Raw genomic sequence first — 21,854 nt, forward strand, 5'->3', positions numbered from 1 at the left:
AATCCTTTTATTCCTTTCCCACCAAATATCCCAGATAACTATTGTTGGGATACACTTCCAAATACATGAATAATAAGAGTGGTTAATTGGGGTTGGCCAGTCTTGAAACATATCCCATAAGGTGGTAGGAAGGGGCATGCTGAAATTTAATTTTTGAAGAATGAAGATCTAGCATTGATATGCCAATTTACACTAAACAAAAACGTGATCAACATTCTCCTCTACCTCCATGCATATTACACATTGCATTTTATGAATAATATTCAATTTTGATAGCTTTTCTCCTCTCAAGATTCTCTTTTTTAAAGCTAACCAAGCAAAATTTCCTGCCTTTGATGAGACTACCGAGTTCCAACAAAATTTGAATGCCCAAAATGGCTTGTAACCAATTTCTATGTTCTTGGAAGCTAAGTAACCCAATTTTACTGAGTATCTGCCCTCTTGGTGTGGGGCCCAGATCAGTGTATATGTGAGATTAGTTACTAGAACAGTCCTTGAATTACAAATACTAACAAATTCCTTTTTGATCTTATCAAGAATTTGTAACTTGTTTGGGTTTTTCCAAGTAACTCTTCCTGACATTGGATCAACAAACTGGAAATAATCAGCTATGTAGGGGCCCCATTTAGCACAAAAGATTGTTATCCAATTGTCAAAATATTAAGAGTTACATAGCGGAGGAGGCCATTCCATGAATCCTGCCAAAAAAGTGCCTTGAAACCATTATTAATTTTCCAAGCCAAATATCTAGCAACTAAATCTTAAGATTTCCACCAAGAAGTTCCAAACAGCTGATACTTTAGGCAAGTGATCCTTAGTAAAAATTATGGAGGGGTTAGAAGAATCTAAATATTTTCTTTGAAAAATCTTGCACCATTTAGCCTCAGCTTTCTCATACAAAGACCTAACTAATTTCTTGCCAAAAGCAATATTTCTTAAAGCTAGACTTGGAAGATTAATCCCACCTTGATATTTTTCTAAAGACATTTCCTTTAATGAGATGAGAGGGATTTTGTTATTGCCTATTTTATTTTCTATCCATAAAAAATCCTGAATGATACCTTCAATCTACTTACTAATAAACCTAGGTGTTGATAATATAGAGAAGTGATAATTTGGGATAGTTGATAAGATAGACTTGACTAAAAGAATTTTGCCAGATAGAGAAAGCCATCTTACCTTCCAAGCCATTGTTCTGGCTTTAATTCTATCTATTATATTTTTCCAGTAAGAAGCTTTATTACTGCCCATGAAAAAGGGAACACCCAAGTATGTAGATGGTAAATTTTCCTCCTCAAAATTAAGAATCTTTTTAATCCTATGTACAATAGGTGGAGTTGTATTGAAAAGAAGATTATAGATTTAACCATGCTGATCTTCTGACCTGAGAGTAGTGAATATTGGTCCAGTAAATACTTAATGTCCTTGGCTTCATTAATGTTTGTAGAACCAAAAAGTACTCACCTACAAAGAGAGAGTGTGTGACTACTAGATCATTTCCTCCAAACTAGATGCCTTTCCAAAGCTCCAACTGTGAGATTGAATTATGGCCCTACTAAAAGCTTTTGCCATCAGAATAAATAAGGCAGGTGAAAGAGGATCACCTTGTCTAATTCCCTAAGAAGATTTGAAGAACCCCTCTAGAGACCCATTAATAACAATTGAAAATGTAGCCCCCGAATATAAGCTTTGATCCATTTCACCAAGCTTTACTGAATCCAAATTTCTCCAAAAATTTGATAAGAAAGGACCAATTAACTCTATCATATTCCTTCATCATGTCAAGTTTAATAACAAAGGAAGGAATTTGGTTTTCTTTAATATGATGAAGAGTTTCATGAGCAACAATTTCCCCTTTCGATGTCTCTTTACCTAGCACAAAACCACCCTGTTCTAGAGAAATAATATTGGGCAACAAAACTTGCCGTCTAGAATAAATTGCCTTTGTGAAAATTTTATATATAGTGTTACACAATGAAATTGGTTTGAAATCAGCGAAAGTATGGGGATTGCCAGACTTAGGAATGATGGCAATATTAGTAGAATTAAAATTCCACACATATAACCCTTGCATTGGGAGGATTCAAGGGCCATAAGTAAATCCCAACCCAGAATATCCCAACATCTCTAAGAAAAGAGAGCTATAAAACCATCAAGACCAGGTGCTTTATCTGTGGGTAGGGATTGAACTATTTTCAGAATTTCCTCCAAAGTGAAGGGTTTCATAAGAGCATCATTATCTTGATCTAATATAATTCTTGGGACTGCCTCTAAGAAAGAGTTAATTTGATGATTATTTACATCCATTTTCTCTGATGGATCAAGGAGTTCTTTAAAGAATCTGACCCCTTCACTTTTGACACTTACCTTATCTAATCATATATTACCCATAAGTTGTTCCTTGATTGAAAAAATGGATTTATTTACCTTTTTTTAACTTGCTGAAGCATGAAAGAATTTTGTGTTATGGTACTTAACCATAACTCTCTAGATTTTTGCCGCCAATATTCTTCCTCCTTGTGACACAACTCCAACCATTGAAGTTGCTTCTCTTTCTGATGAGAATATGAATTTGAGTTCAAGCTAGAGCTGATGATTTCTTCATTAATTTCTTGAAGTTCCCGTTGCACCTTGTTTTTCTCTTCAAAAATATTTTTAAAAACCTATTTGTTCCAAACTTTGATTTTGACTTTAAGATATTGGAGTTTCTTATAGAACCGAAACATAATGTTACCTTTTTCCTATGGAGCACTGACCAACCATTGTCTAATTAATGGCAGAAACATTGGATGTCTAAACCACATTCTTTCAAATTTAAATGAAGATTTATAACATGATGTTGGTTGGTCCACTTTATTATATAAGGATAATGAAATAGGAAAGTGATCTAAACCCAGGAAAGGGAGAATTTCTGCCAAGAATAGGATAGGTGATATTTTCCATGCTTGTGAAGCTAAAAATCTATTAAGTTTCTCTAAAATTTACACGAAACCATCTCTTCTATTGTGCCAAGTGAAGCATCCATTGGACATTTCAATTTCAAACAATTCATTGATAGTGATGAAGTTATCAAATTCCTCCATAATTTTTGGAGATGGAAAAATTCCTCCCTGTTTCGAATTGCATTGAAGTCACCACCTATGATACAATTTTGTTGTGGTAAAGATCTGATTTTTTCTAAAATGACATTCCACAGTTTAGCCTTATCTAAAATACTTGAGGGACCATAAATGTTAAAGATAACCATCAAGGTTTCAAAATGTTGAAACTTAAAACATTGCCAACCCAATTCTTGATCTATTAAGCTTCCAATAAGAACTTTCGGGTTCCACAAAGTGGTTAAACCTCCTAATGCCCCAACACTAGGACAATGGATAGATTTCCATTATTTCCATTTAGCAATTGACTCCTCATACTTTTCATCTGATAACTTTGTCTCTTGAAGTAATATAATGTCACCTCTCGACTCATCAAGTAGTTTTTAATCCTACTTCTTTTGTCAAGGGCATTGATGCCCCTAACATTCCATGTTATGATCTTCATCCTTCCACTGGAAGACACTTAGTCCTTCTAGTGACTCATTTTACTAATTGAAATTTCTCTTCCAAAGTGGATTCAATGCTCGCTACAATTTCTTCTTTAGCTTTTGTACTTTTACTCTTTCTGCCTTGAGTCTTTGGTGTAGAGGATACCATAGTGGGATCACTAGGTGACTTCATGATTGAAAGGATTTACGAGAAATCAAAAGTGGTCCCACAACCAATGTTTCCATTGATCATTTTTTTAGGTTGGAAGTCTCTTAATTGACTTTGACCTTCCTCAAGATTTTCTACTGATATCTAGGACATATCTTCTTGCATAACTTCATCTACAATTAAATGAAATTGTTCTAATACCACAAACATTGAAATCTCATTAGCAAATTGATGTAGCTTAGATTCCACATTGTTGCCCAACTTGAGGCCTTGTATAGTCTGTTTACATGTCGGGACAAACATCTCCGGAGGGGACTGATTAAACATAACATGATGTGTGACTAAATCTAATGTAGACCAAGTTTGTTTTTTCCAATTAGGTAGCATAAAATCATGGTAATTCAACTGCCTACAAATTGTTTGATGATATGAAATGTTATGGACTTTTTGAGTATGTGCCATCAAAACAAATTGATTTTTAAAACTTACTACTAGCAAATATATTGGAAACTATTTTGCAAAATGGCATTTCACAAGGCCCCTTCTATCCATTTTCCTATTACAGTTTTGTGAAGTGTTAGAAATCTATGATTCTAGTCCAGGGCTAGCCTGATTATCCATATAAACCTCCATTATAGGATTACCACAAGGGTAATGGCCTAAGAAGGAAAGGGGTGAAAGGTCTGAATAGAAAGACTGATTATTACACTCAATTTCCAAATTTGAAGGAAGCATCTGATCTTGTGAAGGCTCATTTGGAAAATCTAAACCTAAATGAGAAATAGATAGAATAGCATTATTACAAGTTTGATGAAGATCTGTACTATTCTTATAAAAAATCTACCTAAATTTACAAGTTCCCAGGTGATGATGAATGGTCCTCACATACCATAATCTGTTTTAAATCAGCACTTTGGCAATCAACATTAAAATGGCCCAAAATCAAAGAATGTTTATCAATTACCTCTGGTTCTTGAATACGAACAATTTGCTTCCAATCCCCCCATTCAGAATGGAAAATTATATGTTTTGGTATTGGTTTTTGATTGCTCAAAAGTAAACAAACCCTAACTAGGCGAAAAACTTGCTTGAAAGGGATCAGATCATGTCTAATAAAAATGCCCACCTTATGTGCTATCAGTTCAACAATTTATGTATCTTTGTATTTAAGTGGAAAATCTGGTAATTCTATCCAGTGGGGAAAAAAGATGACATCACTCAATTTAGGGGAAAATATTAGGGAAAATTGGCAGGTAGAGATGCCAAAACCTTTATAGAACCACCCTTTGAATTTATGCACCCAATACCTAGATTGGACTGAAGTAAAGAGAACAGTAAAATAGTTTAAAACTTGGTCATGGAATAATACCTCTTTCATACTTGGCCAGTTGTTGAGAATCCATTGTTGTATGTCCAATTTTCTTAGATTGTGAGTTTGGATCTGTACCCTGAGTGCTATCTTTCTCAAAAATTCAACATGTGGGGATATCAACCTTTCTGGAACAGTGATTTCCATTACTACCAAGTCTTTAAACTTGGTGTCTACATGAGCAATATTCTGTGAGTGCTTCTTCCTCCAAATCCTTTTTGATTTACCAGCATTTGTATTAGCCGATGGAGGTTTTGGTTTGATGGGAGCTCTCCTAACATCTTTGAAAATCATTTGCCTTTACATCCCTTGTAGCAAGCTCTCACTCTTCTCCCATGAACCCTTTCCTGCCTGTGAAGAACACCCCTATAGTTTCTGATTGGGATTTATAATAGCATCTCACTCTTTCAGTAATACTAGTTCTGTATTTTGAATAGAAGCAAACCCGTTACCTTGTTGATTGTAAATCTCACCATCCATAACCCTATGCTCATGAAAAACCATTTCCCATAGAAGACCATTGAATGACATCTCTTTTTCACAAATGTCAAAAGGCACCTTCTGCTTGGATTTAGCGTTGGTATTGATATGAAACCTATGGTTTAGGAAAAAGGGCTTTGCTGGTTGTATAATAGCTCTTTTGAAGAAAATTTCATCCCAAGATTTGAGTCATCATCCTTCAAAATTGTGAACCTGATCTGCCCTACCTGATTGCTTAGTTGGTTGGAATTTTTCTACAAATCTCTCTGTCTACCATTGTTGACCTCCCTATCGCACCACCATTTTTCTTTTGTCACAAAAAATATTGTGTCCATATTATTATAACATTTAACCATTTGTCTTTGCATCCCTTGTAGCGAGCTCTCACCCTTCTCCCATGAACCCTTTCCTTCGTGTAAAGAATGCTCCTGTAGTTGCTGATTGGGATTTACAACAACATCTCACTTTTTCAGCAATACTGGTTCTATATTTTGAACAGAAGAACACCCATTACCTTGTTGATTGTAAATCTCACCATGCATAACCCTGTACTCAACAACTATTTCTCTCAGAGGACCATTGAATGGTGTCTCTTTTTCACAAATGTCAAAAGGCACCTTTTGCTTGGATTTAGCATTGGTATTGAAACCTAGGGTTTAGGAAAAAGGGTTTTGCCGATTGTATGATAACTCTTTTGAATAAAATTTCATCCCAAGATTTGAGCCGTTGTCCTTCAAAATCGTGAACCTGATCCACCCCACCTGATTGCTTAGTCAGCTGGAATTTTTTTGCAAATCTCCCTATCTGCCATTGCCAACCTCCCTATCGCGCCACCATTTCTCTTTTGTCACAAAAAAATATTATAATGATAATAATAATAATAAGAAAAATAATATAACTATATATATATATATATGAAGAAAATACAAATCAACAAAAATAACATTTAAAACATTGAACTAAATATAAATATAATGAATATAACTGACTAAATATAAAAATAATAATAATAACGAACTCAGTTATTGTTATTATTATGTGGTTCATTTATAGATTCACATACTGAGTTCGTTATTATTATTATTTTTATATTTAGTCATTTATATTCATTATATTTATATTTAGTTCAATGTTTTAAATGTTATTTTTATTGATTTATATTTTCTTCATATTTATATATAGAATTAATTTACACATATTTATTTAGTTATATTATTTTTGTTATTATTATTATCATTATAATATTTATACATTCATATACATATATATAATGCATCCATATTATTATTATTATTTTTTATTATTATATGTATATATAGGTTTTGCTCTTTTTTTCATATAATTTTTATCTATGTATCATCTTTCTTGGTTTTGCATATTCTTTTTTGTTATGTTTCATTTTTCGTCTTATGGCTTGTTCACCTCATTTTGTTCTTTAGTTATCAGTCTATTTGTTCATTTTTATTATTTTTAATTACTTTTTAATTTTGAATTTCTTTTCTTTCATTTAAGGTTAAACTCATTTTCTTCTTTTTTATCTTATGATCTCCCCTCTCGATCTTTGTGCTCCCCTCCCCACCTCCTTTTTTATATCTCTATGTCTTCTCTAGTCTGCTACTTAATTTTTTCTATTCTCTTGCTCTTCATCCTGATGATGGATCACTGTGTGTGATCTAAAATGTTGATGCTAAAAAATTTAGACACAACCAAATTCTAGAAAATTTTTGATATTGTTAATGGATTGTGGAAATCAAATGACATTAATGCATTACTTGTTCGGCATGAACTAAGTTCTAACTTGTTAAACGACTTAAGTGTATAGACACGCATATGTCAAAACCAATATGAGTTCAACAAACTCCATTTAGTAGGAAACTCACGAGTAACAACACCAAGACTTGTCATTTGCATAAGCAATATATATTGTAGTAAACACTCCAATAATTTTCTTATTTACACTTTAGAAAGATATAAATGTTATTCATTTCACTCACAACTTTCTTGATATAAATATATCTATGTACACTAGAACTCGCATATGCAATAGTCTTATCATGTATATTAAAGTTCAAACAAACATGGTGGTTCTTGAGGTGACCCTCCTCTAGGAGCTCTTACAATATTGGCGAAACACCCCTTGTACAGTTTCTAGATTACCACCAAATTCTATTTTTTCCAATCGCACTTTGCTCCTAGATGTTGTTGTAGCTGCAACTCTTTTGCCCACCACTTGTAAACTCCAAGATCCCAAGCTCTTTTCTATTCTTCTATTGATGGAAGGGATGAGTGATAGTGTCACTCTAGCTCTCCACATCGATGCGACTTTGGTTGGTCCCTTATTGTTCCTGCTACTTTTGCTTCTAGGTGACCTTCCACTGCTAATGATAAGTGGTTTGCTCACCTGGCCTTGGCTATATCACCTTCCAAGAGAGAGAAGAAAATAAAAAGATGATAATGATGGGTAGTCTCTTCCTGACCATCCACCAAACTACCTTGATTTATGGGGTATTGATGACTATTAGGATCCATCACCCTCAGCCAACACAACTTTGACCATCCGAGGTGACTTATATTGCTTCTTTTTTTATATATAGTTGTTATTTACAACCATAAACTAAATGAATTTAACAGGGTTATTTTGTGTCCCCTGACCTTTTTTTGTGAATATGTGCATTTATATTATACATTAATAAAAATGGCATATTCATTAAAAAATAATATTATTCTTTACCTTCTTATCCTAACTTATTCCATTTCATCTTAGCTCACCAACATTAACCAAAAATATTATGACTTCATTTAATCAATTGTGTGGCTAACCAAATAATAGTTGAGCCCATTTCCATTTATAACTTACACATAGTTTTGGATGTTCTACTATAGGTCTAGTTTAAATAGTACAATATATTGCCATGTAATAGAAATAGTCCCACACATACTTGTAGGAATCTTTTTTATAACAATTATGATAACCACACAAGTACCTACCCAAAATAGACTACTTCAAATTACTCATATGTTACTCTTTGACTATAATTATAAATAATTCATCAATATGCTTATCAACATTTAAAAACAAGATCTACACGCAGCTAGAGTTCCTGCCTTTGATGGGGAAGTAGGAGAAATTGTGTCTGGTTAGCGTAGAAAAAACTATTTTGAAGATTTAAAAAAATGAATCTCATGTTGTTATAATGTGACTGAAAAAATTGTTTGCATAAATGCAAGGTTGTATCATGTTTTGACTTTTATTGTCTCTTATTGTGCCTTTAGCCCAAAATATATTCTAGTGGTTGAAGTGCTTCAGTTTTTTTATTAGTGTGCCATAGGTCTTTCATTTTTACACAATGGTTTTGTCCTTATTATTCACAAGGATATGAAGTCTAGCAATATTCTTCTTGAAAGTTCACTTCAGCCCAAGGTTGTAGATCTTGGCCTTGCTTGTGTTATTAGTGCATGTGAGGCTCATGTATACATAGATCTTATGGCAACATTGGTTATATTCCTCCACATGCAACCTATGAAGATACTCAAGCAAAATAAATTTGAAGGCAACATTCTTGCAGATATCAACATTACAAAGAGTCCATCAAAGATGGAAACTGATGGCAAATGCTTCTCATATAAGCTTCCACATGAAATTGTCATAATAAATTGTCCATTTTGCAAGCAAGTGATAATAATTTCTCAGAAATCTTACCAAATGATTTTTATAGATTGAAACAACTAAAGGTATTAGATATAGTAGATAATTCACTTTAGCTTACAATCTTCTCAATTCTCAATCATTAAATAATTGAAGGATAAACTAGGGCAAAGTTAAAACAATCCTAGGATAAAGTTGTGACAAAATAGTTGTGTTGTTTGTATTCTAGTAAAATTCTTATAAGAATAAACCTAAATGAAAAATATTTTCACAATGAACATGTACTCTAAGCTGACATAGACAAAGTTGTTGAAAGTGGAGAGTTTATTGAACTAAGTCAAAAAGTTAAATTTCACTCTTCTTTAAGAATATAATTATTACATTTACTACAACACCATGTCATGTTTTAATGTATGTCTACAAGGGGTTTTTGTAGCTTCTATCAGTTCTACTTGGAACCTGAGGAAGTATAAGAATGAAATCATAAAGCAATAGCAAGAAATTGTATAAGGAACAATGCAATTTTTTCCACAAATGCTACAATTTACAAATAATCATAATAAAAAGATGCCTAATTTATAGTTGTGTGAAGCCTTTTTTTTAAACAATAACTTTGAAGCATGGTAAAGTTATTATTTGGTTGTATCATTAGTCTATTGCCTATTAGACTATTGTTTTTTGTAATAGGAACAAATGACCTTTATTAAATCCTTTTTTATTGAGCACACTTACAAATTTGTATGTTATCTATAATTTGAGAAAAAAATTCTATTAAAAAAATTGGGTAACACATTTCTCTAGATAGTGTTAATAACTTTCCTTCCACTCATTTGGTCTTAAAATCTTCTTAAAATTGGTCTTCAACTCTTCTTGATAAGAAGTGGAATGTCTGAAATAGTTGGCAAGTTTAATTTAATTGATGTGGTTGTTGGACATTTGTATTGGAATGTAACATTTGAAGTCAGTTCATAAGTCTGAATAATAATATATTGTGTATCCCTAAATGTTGTAAGAAAAAAGCTGAGAAGAATCATGTTTCACATGGCTTACTAAGACATATTTTTTGAAATGGAAGATGGTGACTACAATTTAGCTCTAATGAAGGCAAGAACAGCCATCGAAGTCACTAATTTCATTGCCATGTTAATACTAAAGTTTTAGTGGTCACATATTTTTTGACACGGAAGACGATGACTACAATCATTCTAATGAAGGCCACAATGGCCATCGAAGTCACTAATTTCATTGCCATGTTAATACTAAAATTCTAGTGGTCACTTTTTAAAGCCATAATGTCTTTTCCAAATGTAGGATCTACCTCCACCATTCTTGGGGAGGAGATAAACATTTGAAAACATTCCAACTAAATCCTGCTAATCAATTCTATTAGCCAATCTTCATCCCTATGAGATTGAAATTCATATGGCACTCATTGCCTATATTTTTGATACATGCATGTTGCACATTACAAAATTGAATAGAATAGATTGAAAAATAGGAAAAAAAAATTCTATATATTCTATAAATATTCATATAGTTTTTGATTAAGGAAAATAGGCTTTAAAAGGGCCCTAAAACCCAAACAAAGAAAGTACAGTCAAATAGTGCAACTCAAAAGGCTACAAAGAGCTTGAACAAAAAGAATGAACAACTCCCTAAAAAAGAAATAAATAGGAAAAAGCTAGGGAGAGACGCCAAAAAACCAGGGCAGCCCACAAAAGGCCAGGGTGCTCAGATAATGTCTCTCAATATTTTAGTAGCTTTGATCTTGAGCTCAGTCAAATTGCCTACCACCTCCTTCATCTCAGAAAGCTCCTGATTAGGGTCGAGGTATGTTTTTTCCTTGTGCTTGATCTGGTTCATTTCTTGACTCCTTCATCAAGAGTCCTATCCCTAAGGTTGGTGTCTAGATCCTGCTCCCTGCATATGTTCTGGTTGTCCACAAAGTGAATGAACTTCTTGATGCTCTCATTGTCCTTGAGGATGTTGGTGCTCTACTCAACTATGCCTTGCATAGTCCTATCCATCTCAAAAGTTATGGTATTCACTTCATCCACTCTTCTATCCATACTTTGTTCATCTTCACTGACCCTATTCCTTAGGCTGTAGGTCTCCCTTTCCAAAGTGCTCAATCTGTATTTAAGGTCAAGGATTGTGTGGAAGATCCATTTAGTGGTTTGGTAGTTATCCACCACACTACTTTTTGCATTGTTGAGAACATCCACGTCTAGGTTCTCCCTTGTAATGCCACTGAGGATAAGTAGACCCAGATCGATTAACTCCTAGAACTGAATTCTACCCTCCTCATTTTCTCTAACCTGGGTTCTGATAAGTTCCCTTTTAATACCCAACTTAGCCAAGGCATGGTCAAAGTTCCTCTACACCACTTTTCTATCCTTCCCTATAACTGAACATCTGTAAGTAATAGTACCCACATCCTCATAGCCCTATTCAGGTTCCACCCTATCAATGGGGACTTCCTCCACCTTCTCACTTTCCTCCCCCTGTTTCTCCTTATTATCCTTCGAGGTATTTCTTTTGTGCTTTCCAATCCCTATAGCCTTCTTCTCTTTGCTACCCGATACTTTAATCATTATGGTTCTTTGACTCTTCCTTCATTCCTTACCTTCCCCCTCCCTTATCTTCTCCTCTACCTCTGCACTTTTGCCTCTCGTGTCCATCCCTTCATCCTGTTCATTATAGCCCTATCCAAAGAGGTGTCAATATCCTGAGTGGGTTCAGGGAACACATTTTTCTCCTTGCTATCAATGAGATTTTTTTCCTCGGAGCCCCTTTGCGAGATATCCGAGTCCTCTGAGTCCATATACATATCAATACTTTCCTCTATATCTGAAGGTAAGTACATCTCCTCTAACTCATCAAAGTCTCCTTTGATTTTCTTGCCCTATTTCCTGTCTTTGACATGTTTACTGATAGATCTAGCTTTAAAGTGTTCATAGATTAACAACAACAACCCCTCATGGAGCATTGGGTTCCTTATTTTCTTATCTTGATACTCATTAATACTCTCATTCAAGGAAGAATAAAGGTAAAAGGGGATAGAGATTTTTGCCCCGTACTTGAAATGATTGAGCAACACAAAATGGTATGTGCAAATGTGGTCGAACCTAGTGTTAAGAGTAATATACTTGGTGATGGCTCGAAGAACGAATCTCCACGAAGGCTTGATAGATTTCAAGAGGTAGTGGGTGCCCTTCTTCACCAAAACCTATTTCTCCTCTTGGTTCTTCATGAACTCCATGACCACTTGTCCAGAGACCTTATGGTCTCTATAGAATTTATTTCCTATAATAGGGATGTTGGTGACATGGGAGATGATTTCTTCCATGATAGAGAACTCCACCCCATCAATTACAACCATACCCTTGTTCCAATTTTTGACCATGCTTTCAGTTATCGAGGGTTTCCATCCATGAAGGTGCTCAATAGAGCTAGTTATTTCACCCTTCTTTAAGATGTTCCACACGTTAGTTCTTTTTTTCCACTTCTGGGCTTCATCCTCCAACTCCCTTCTGTGTCGTTCCCCGAGCATGGTGTTCTCCTCACTATTGTCTCTATAACTAGTAACCTTCTAGACCTACAAGTATTTAGATCTGCTCATTATCCTACCACTTATTTCCTCCTTGTGAATTTGCCTCCTTCCCACAGTACTTGACATGGGTTGATTGATATTGTAGATATGGAAAGTACAATAAATATCGTACTTTCACCTCACAACTTTGCGTATTCCCCATAAAAAATTGATAATCATAATAAGTTCACACATGTTAGTACTGATCTTAGCCCGCAGACAACTAACTTTCATTATGGCCTTTAATTATTCCCAATCTTCCTGGGATACGATCCCTCTCAATGACTTCATTTACTTCTAATGGGATGTCATTTCCATCCATCCATTTGGCCACCTTGTTGTGCTTCACAACCTAATTTGCCAACCTGTTAGCCACATTGTTGGCCTCACGGTACTCATGTGCCACGTAGATTTTTTCAAATGTTTGGAGGTCTTGGATGCATTCACCAATAATATTGGCAGCAGTCCAAGTCAGCTTATTTCTGCCATTAAGGCAATCAATAATGTTTTTAGAGTCTACTAACCAAAGAAACTTCACTCCAATTTCTTTGGCCAACTTGATAGTCTGATGTGTTGTAATGGCCTCAGCATAATGATTAGTTTGACTCCCAATGGGGGTAGTGAGAGCAACAATACCTTTCCCATGCCAATTCCTAATGATGCCACCAACCTCAACCTTTCTCAGGTTACCTTTAGCAACCCCATCAAAATTAGCCTTAAACCAGCCCTCAGGTAGAAGGGACCAACAACATCCCTCTCTTTTATATGTGACTCTGGCTTGAAGATTAGGAATGGGGCCTTTGGAATTGGTGAAATTTTCCAATAGAGCATTGAAACATTTATGAAAAACCACCTTTGAATTCAACTCCTTGTCCTTGAAGATACGATTGTTCCATTCCTTCTAAACTCCCCAACACACATGGGGTAAGGCCCATAGCCATAAAGTCTTGGAATCCATATCATCCAGTCCAAATTTCCATTGGACAAAGAGCTCTAGAATATTGGGAGGAAAGCACCAGGACATATTAAAAAAGGACAGGAGAAGAGACCAAATAGAAATAATGAAAGGGTAGTTTAAAAATAGATGATCAACACTCTCACTTTTATTCTTACATAAAATACACCTATAGGGAATCATGTTACCTCTTTTGGTGAGGTTATCCATAGTGAGGATGCAATTTTGGAGCATGATCCAGAAGAAAAATGTTGATCTTTGGAAGAAGGCCCGAGTACTAGGCTTTTTCCCAAACAGGGGCCCGGTCCTAAGATTGTAGAGACTCATAGCCAGAGGCCACAGAGTAAAGACCATTTGTAGTCTTCCCCCAAATAATGGCATCTTTATTGTTAGATAAAGGAATATGTATAATCAATTCCATCAATGGTTTTAGATCTCTAGATACCTCAATCAGGTCAATCCACCTGTTGTGGATTCTATAGTCACTCACCCTGCTCCCAAATCCTTCCGTGTAGCATTAGCCCATCTATTGAAAGCCTCAATATCCTAGAGCAGGCCAGAGCTGAGCTAGTTATCTAGCCAAAAGTTGATGTCTTCCCTATTACCCACAAGCCACTTGGCTTTTCCAAAAGCTAAATCCTTATTCTTTAGAAGACCATTCCAAATGCAAGAACTACTGAGGTCAAACACCCTATTGATGAATTGTTTAAGATTGAGGTTATTAGCATATTTGGCCAACAAAATATCTCTCCATTCACCTTTGTTACTAAAAATTATCCATATCTGCTTAGCTTGAAGTGAAGAATTAAACTATTTTAGCTTGCGAATCTCCAAACCTCCAAGCTTCTTAGATTTGCAGATAGAGTCCCAGGCCACCAACAGGTATTTCTTGCTTTGATCAGGCCCTGACCACATAAAGTTCCTTTGAATAGCTTCTAGGTGAGCTGTCACCTTAGAAGGAATGGAAAAAAGACTGAGGGCATATGTATGTAAGTTTTGAAGAGTAGATTTGATCAAAATCACTTTGCCTGCCTAGCTCAAAGTGATACTTTTCCATCTAGCAAGCTTCCTATTGAATCTGTCCACAAGATTGTCTAGAAAGAGTCAGGTGGTTTTAGCCCCAAAGGAAGCCCTAAATAAGTGGATGGGAGCATACCAGTTTACACCCCAATATATATGCTATCTTCTTCTCCCTTCTAGTCAAGGTATTGAAGAAAAAAATTGAGCTCTTGTCCCAGTTTATCAGCTACCCAAAGGCCTTGGAGTAAGTGTCCAAGATTATTTTAATAGATCTTGTATCCCTCATAGAGAATTCACCCCCCATAATAGTATCATCAACAAACTGTTGATGAGTGAACACAGAAGGGCCCGAAGATAGTTTCAAATCCATCAGAGCTCCTTGCCTCCTGCTGGAGTGAATGAGCCTACCTAGGCCTTCAGCCATAATAATAAAGAGGATGGGGGATAAAGGGTCTCCTTGGTAGAGACCCCTAGAGGGTTTGAAAAATTAGAGGGGGCTTCATTCACAATGACAGCAAAAGTGGGAGAAGAAACTAGTTGGGAGAACAACTTCCTCACTTTAGAATTGAAACCAAAAGCATCAAGAATACTATCCAAAAACCCCCAATCCACCCTATCATAAGCCTCAAAAAGATCCAGCTTGAGAAGAAATCCCTCCTACTTCTCCACTGCTAGAGAATGGGGACTTCCATGATGGAATCCAAAATTTTCCTACTAGGGACAAAGCCTGAGTGTTGGGGAAAACTATGCTATACTATTATTGATATCAAATGACTTATTGCAATTTTAATGTCATTTCAAACCTTTATTGATATTTTTTCTTTTATCGTGGACTCTATGCCATGTAGGGTCAAGTTTATAAGTTTCTAGAGCTTGCATTGTTTATATCTTTATTTTAAACACTAAGCATTAAGGGTATTAAGGTGTGTACTATATTATGTTGTTGCTCTCATCTATATGGAAACCTAGATGAACTTTGAAACCCTAGATGATTATTCTCATGTAGCCATTTTGAAATTGCCTCCCACTGTTAAATGTTGTAGCTTCATAAAACCCTTTTGTAATCAATCAAGAACTGACAAAACTTATGACCATTAATTGGAACACAAAATGCAAGTGATTAGATACTGAAAGGAAAGATTTTGAATTTTTTTTTCTTGGATGGAACTTACATGTAAATGTCATTGCTAATCTTGTTGGATACCATTGTAGGAATTGAAGCCCTAAATTGTAATAACTCACCTATAAATTTGTTTGGAACTTTGTTTTTGTAAAGTAGAATGAGTCCCTTGGTGGGAGTAAAGCTCTAATCTAATTTGAATCAAGCAACTAAATCACATCTTTGTAAATCTGTTATTGCAAGCAATGATAAACTGAATTGGACCATTTTTCAAAATGCCACATGCTTGTGAAGACAACATGCAGAAGCCACGTTTAAGAAAATTGGCTACCATGCATCATTCCCTTGTGACAGATGACAATTATCCCCCAGTTCATATTTTGTGTGAAATTTCTGATGAAAAAAATGGAAAGGCCTATTGAGAATAAAGTCATTTGCCAATGAAAAATTAGAAAGATTAAACTCAAAATTTATGTTAACTGAAGAATATTGAATGATGAAAATTTTTGTGGGAATGTTTAGATGTATTCATGGTTTTCAAGGTATGACTAATTGTAAATAGTCACTTTTGAAAACTTTAGTCTGCTGCCTTTTTAAAGACAAGGACTTAAAAACACCATTTTAATTTTTTAATAAAAAATTCAAAGTCTTTCAAAACTTCAAATGTCTCATAATAGGCTAGAATAGCCACATGAATAATAATAACAAGGACTCAAAGTGTCTAGTTCCTATCGTCGTGTATTTTGAATTGAAGCTTATAGTGTTGAAGTGAAATAACTTGTTCATTTTGCTAATTATTATTATTTGATTTGCTTGTATTTGTTTTATTTGACTAAGTAAATGGGCCAATAATAATGTAGAATTAAATTTTCCTACAAGAAAATACAATAGTTAATTTTTAATATTTATTTTACCTAATTAAAAAATATGAATTCTCTGATTTTTATTGGTTAGAGCAATGAAAAGAATCAAATTTCTTAAAAACAAATTTGAAGGTCTTAACTCTAGATTAACCTTGGAAAACTTGAGAGTTGAATTAAAATTTATAAATCAATAGAATAAATAAAAAGATATTTTCAAATAATGATTAATTACTATTCTTGTCAGTATTTGAGGAGTGCTAGTTATCATAAAAATATTAAAGAAAATATAAATATGCTAAATCTTGTTTCCATAATTTAGATACATAATCTTCTATGCAATATTTGAAAATAAAACTCACTATTAATTTTTATTTTAAATTACATAATTTACATCAAAAAAATCATAAAAGCATTAGCTAAAGTTAACAAAGAAGCATTTCCATTATATTCATTCATGTGCATGAGAACACTAAAATTTATGCATATATATCACATATGACGGTAACAAATAGGTGTTTCATTTTTTTATTTACTTCATACCATATAAATTAATTTTATAGGTTCGATGTCATAGAGGGTCACAAGGAAGTGAACCCTGAGTAACAATGTAAAAATATGTCTAAAAATAAGATACATAGTTATAGTCATGTTTGGTATTGTATTCAACCTAAGCTAGTAGAATATTATCTCTAAGCATATTTGCAATATAGCAATCTAGTTTATGACACTTCAACACACTTTTTAGCAAAGCTTCTCCTAATAAAGTAGTCTATAGTTTTTTTTATTCTTCTTTGGCCTACAATATTAGCAAAAGAATCAAGTTACATATTTGTTACTGATATATGAAACATTTATGCTTTAATTTCTATTTTTAGTGCTTTCTTTAAAGTATTTGTTAGCTTACTTTTTCACTTGCTTGAGTGGTCTGAAGCAAATTGACATGCATAATTGCATTGGCTTGGGTCAGTGTGAAAGTTCCTTCAATGCAAAGCTCTCTTAGCATGAATACAACTTTGGATTTATGCTGCATATATTTGTCATACTTGATGCTCCGAAGTCTTTGGATTAACTAGTCAACCATTGTGTTTTCAATGAAGCATTGGATTGGTTGTTTATTTTTACTAAAAACAATGTCTTCAAGTGTAACTTGTGCACAGAGTTGACATCTTGCTTGCATCCAATACAGTGTGCAATTTCTTCTTCGAGGATTCCATATCCTTCAAATTTGTGTTGGCAGTGTGGGCAAAATGTTGCAAATGGATTTGCAATCTTCAATTTCCCATTTACCTATTTGAAAGTACAGTCTCTAAGTGTTAATTACATCTATTAGCAACAATTGTTCACATTTCAACAATGGTTTTATATTACCTCTCTAGTTTTCTGCATTATGTCATGTAACATTTGCAATGTCATTTTCTCATTTAACTTGCAAATAAATGTGGACAGGCTTGTATGAAGTGTTTGTTTTTTATCAGTCCTTGTTACAATGTTTCTAAAAAGCAATGCTGGTGTTTCATTTCGGGCAAGATGTCTTTTGCTAAGATGTAGTGCTGAATAAAATTTGGATGGATTTCTAGCTGCATAAAATATATAGATAGACCTTAAAATATTGAATGGAATATTTGCATAATAAATGCTCCACTAATTTGAATAACTATAATTCGAGAAATAATTGCTATTAATTGTTACTTGTGCTCTATCTTCCTTAGAATGACCATCCTTTATTTCTAGAATGTTGAGGTTTCCTTGCTTTTGTGTTGCAATGACCAATGCACCTATTGTTCCAATAGGGTAGTTGCTTGTGCTATTCAACAAGTTTTTTATTGTAGTGTTGGGGATGAAATTGTAGTTGTTGCATATGTGATTGATTATTTCGACAATGCTTGTTTCATTTAGTATAAGAATGCAATCACAATCACCTCTATCATAGTCTAATTTTGATTGAATTTCAAATCCACTTATACAGACACCCATGCCTAGGATTATTTTACCCTCATATTGGTGAGCTAAGTTTGCATTGATACTCATTGTTATTGTCATCTTGGTGAGCTAATTTTGGAATCAGATCAATACTAAAGTCAATATCCCTCTTTGGAGGCATGCCTGGAACCTCACTTGGAAAGACATCTGCGTACTCCTGTAAAATCAGGTGATCTAAAGTTTTCCTCACAGGATCTTCCTCATCAAGATCATTTACCATAACAAAAAATATCTGACATCCCTTACGAAAACTTCGCTTCAATTGCATAGCAGAAATCATCCACAGAGATATAGGCCTTGGTATCCCAACTATCTTCACTTCATTCCCTTGGTCATCTTGGTACATAATAGTCTTCTTCCTGCAATCTATACTGGCTCTATGAGATCCAAGCCAGTCCATGCCTAAAACCACATCATAGGAACCAAGGGGTATGACTCGAAGATCCACTGCAATATCAAATCTTCCTAAGCTAAGCCCATAGTTATGAACTACAGAATCTATGGAGACCTTAATGCTTGAGGCTAGTTCCACTTGCCAACCATGTTCTTGCTTCACCGCATCCAGCTTACACTTAAAAACCATAAATGGTGAAATAAATGAATCTGTAGCTTTGGAATTAAATAATACTGAAAGAGATATACCTCGAATAGCACCTGTGGTCTCAACCACTGTTCCCTGATGATCTGTCTGACGGTGATCAACTGCTGCAAAAACTCTATGAGCTCTACCTGCATCACCCACTGTAGGCTCTGAAATTGTAGGCCTAGGTCCTAAAAATTGAGTTACTCGCTAGGGACACTGAGTGGCATAATGTCCAATCTGACCACATGAAAAACATTATGTATTTCTGCCAGATCCTCTACCCATAGGTGGTACATTTGATTGCTGACGACTGTTCCTACTAACAAAAGACTGGCTACTCTGAGCTGGCTGATTGGGCTGATTTTGTTTATTGTGTTGGGTATTGTGGTTGTTCTTGGTGTTAGAACCTTTACCACCACCTTGAGCCTGAGAATTTGATCCCTTCTGTTGTTATGTCTTTTGAGACTGCTGTTGATACTATTTCCCCTTAGAGAAAGAAAACTTCTTGTTACCACCTGAATTGTAGTTGCCTTTAGATCTTGATGTTGTTGGTGCTCCTACAAAACCTCCTTGACCAAGGTTGACACTTTTCTCAACAAGGATTGCTTGACAAACCGCATCCTTGAGGGTTTTTGGCTCAAATACCTTAACACCCCCAATTATACGATTATTCAAACCCCTAATAAAGTGTTGTGTCAACTGAGCTGAATTTTCACTGAACCCTGAAAAAGACATGAGCTCATAAAACTTATGCTCATACTCGGTTACTAACAAAGTGTGCTATTTGAGATTATGAAATTCGTCAGCCCTTTGCTATTTCCATTCCTCTGGTAGGAATCATTCACAAAAACTCTCTAAGAATAGTTCCCATGTGACACTGCTCATAATGATTCCCAGCTTCTTCTCCTCAATCGTCCACCAAGTGGCCCCAAAATTCTCTAAATTAGTGATCGCAAATCTTGCCTTATCATTGTTGTCAAATTCCTGCATGGCAAAAATCCTATCGAGGGAAATAAGCCACTGCTCGGCCACATAACCAGAACCTTTCCCATTGAAAGGCTTAACCTTGGATCTTGAAAGATCCTTCATTTGAGTGGACACAATGGACCTCTGACGATCCTTCCGAGGACTCCTAGATCTGGGTCTATGCTTTTGTTTTGTCTGATGCAGTTTGGGTTGTTCTTGAATAGGAGGTAGACGTTCTAGAATAGTCTGCATCATCTGTCTCAAACCAACCTCTTCAGACTCAGCTTGGTCCTCTCTACAGCTCTCTTCCTGCTGCCTACTAGTGTGCTTTCCTCTGCTCTCTACATGAGTCGATCCCTCATGGGCAGACTCATGGACACTGATAGCTCTTCCACGACCACAGCCTCTTCCACGACCTTTAACAGAAGACCTAGTCCCAGATACCATCCTACAACAATACAAGGTACTAAGTTCAATTTCATTTTATCTATGTTTAGGTTTAAGTAAAATTTTCCAATTTTGAAACTAAGTGTTGAAGTATGAAAAATATACAAGTAACAGTTCAGGTTCTGTTTTGGTTCACCTAGTTTCAAGTTGAAGAGATACACTTTATAGTTCAAAGTTCTAGTTGTTCCAAAATACCCAGAGCTCCCAATGTAGAAACTCGGGCTCTGATACCAAATGTAATGCCCCACCAAGGGATCCAAAGAATTAACCTAGAATTTCACTAAGTTTGGTAGCATTTTTTTTTTATAACATGAAAGTAAATACCACATATAACTTATGCACAATATCGGAAGCAATAGCAATGTCCATCTAAAAGTAAACATAACATACATAACAGATTACATTCTTTAAGATCCCTTAACGTTGAATTACATCTAAACAACTAACATACATGAATCCATCTAGTACAGCACCCACATGAAATAATAATGATAAGTCCAATGTTTAATACATTTCCAAATGCTCAATCATCCACTGTACATATCACAGGGTATGATAGGCTCAAAAGAATAAACATATGTAGAATAAGGTACATCATCCTATTCTAATCCATGATACATCAAAGTAAAGATAATCACATGATACACATGATACATCATCATAGAAGATATATACATCCATCATAAAGATCAAACATAATAAACCAAGTGCACGGTTCCTCCCAACCATTAATAGCATCATTAGACCATTGTGGATCCTAGCCATCCCTCTGTGCATAACATTCCAAATCACCGAAGAGATCATCGGTATTAACATAGTAGGAATGTCACTCCTAACATATACTATATCATATGCAAAAAGTAATCTAACATGCAAATATAAGCATAAGATAACATCATCTAACATATGCTAATCATCAATGAAAGGATACATATCCACCATCATGAAGGATGCATCAACCACGATGTCTCAATGAATCTCAAATGATAAGAGTGGAAAGTACACTACCACCCGACCGCATGTTACCTAAGTGGTCCACTCCCACTGTGCCGAGGAGATAATCTCAAGTCCCAAACAGGCTATCCAAAACACATAGCACAAATCTCTATAAGTCCAGGCATCCTAAAAGTATACTAAC

This window comes from Cupressus sempervirens, chromosome 6 (genome assembly GCF_028749045.1).
Source record: "Cupressus sempervirens isolate cs-2001-9-10 chromosome 6, ASM2874904v1, whole genome shotgun sequence".
Lineage (NCBI taxonomy): Eukaryota > Viridiplantae > Streptophyta > Pinopsida > Cupressales > Cupressaceae > Cupressus > Cupressus sempervirens.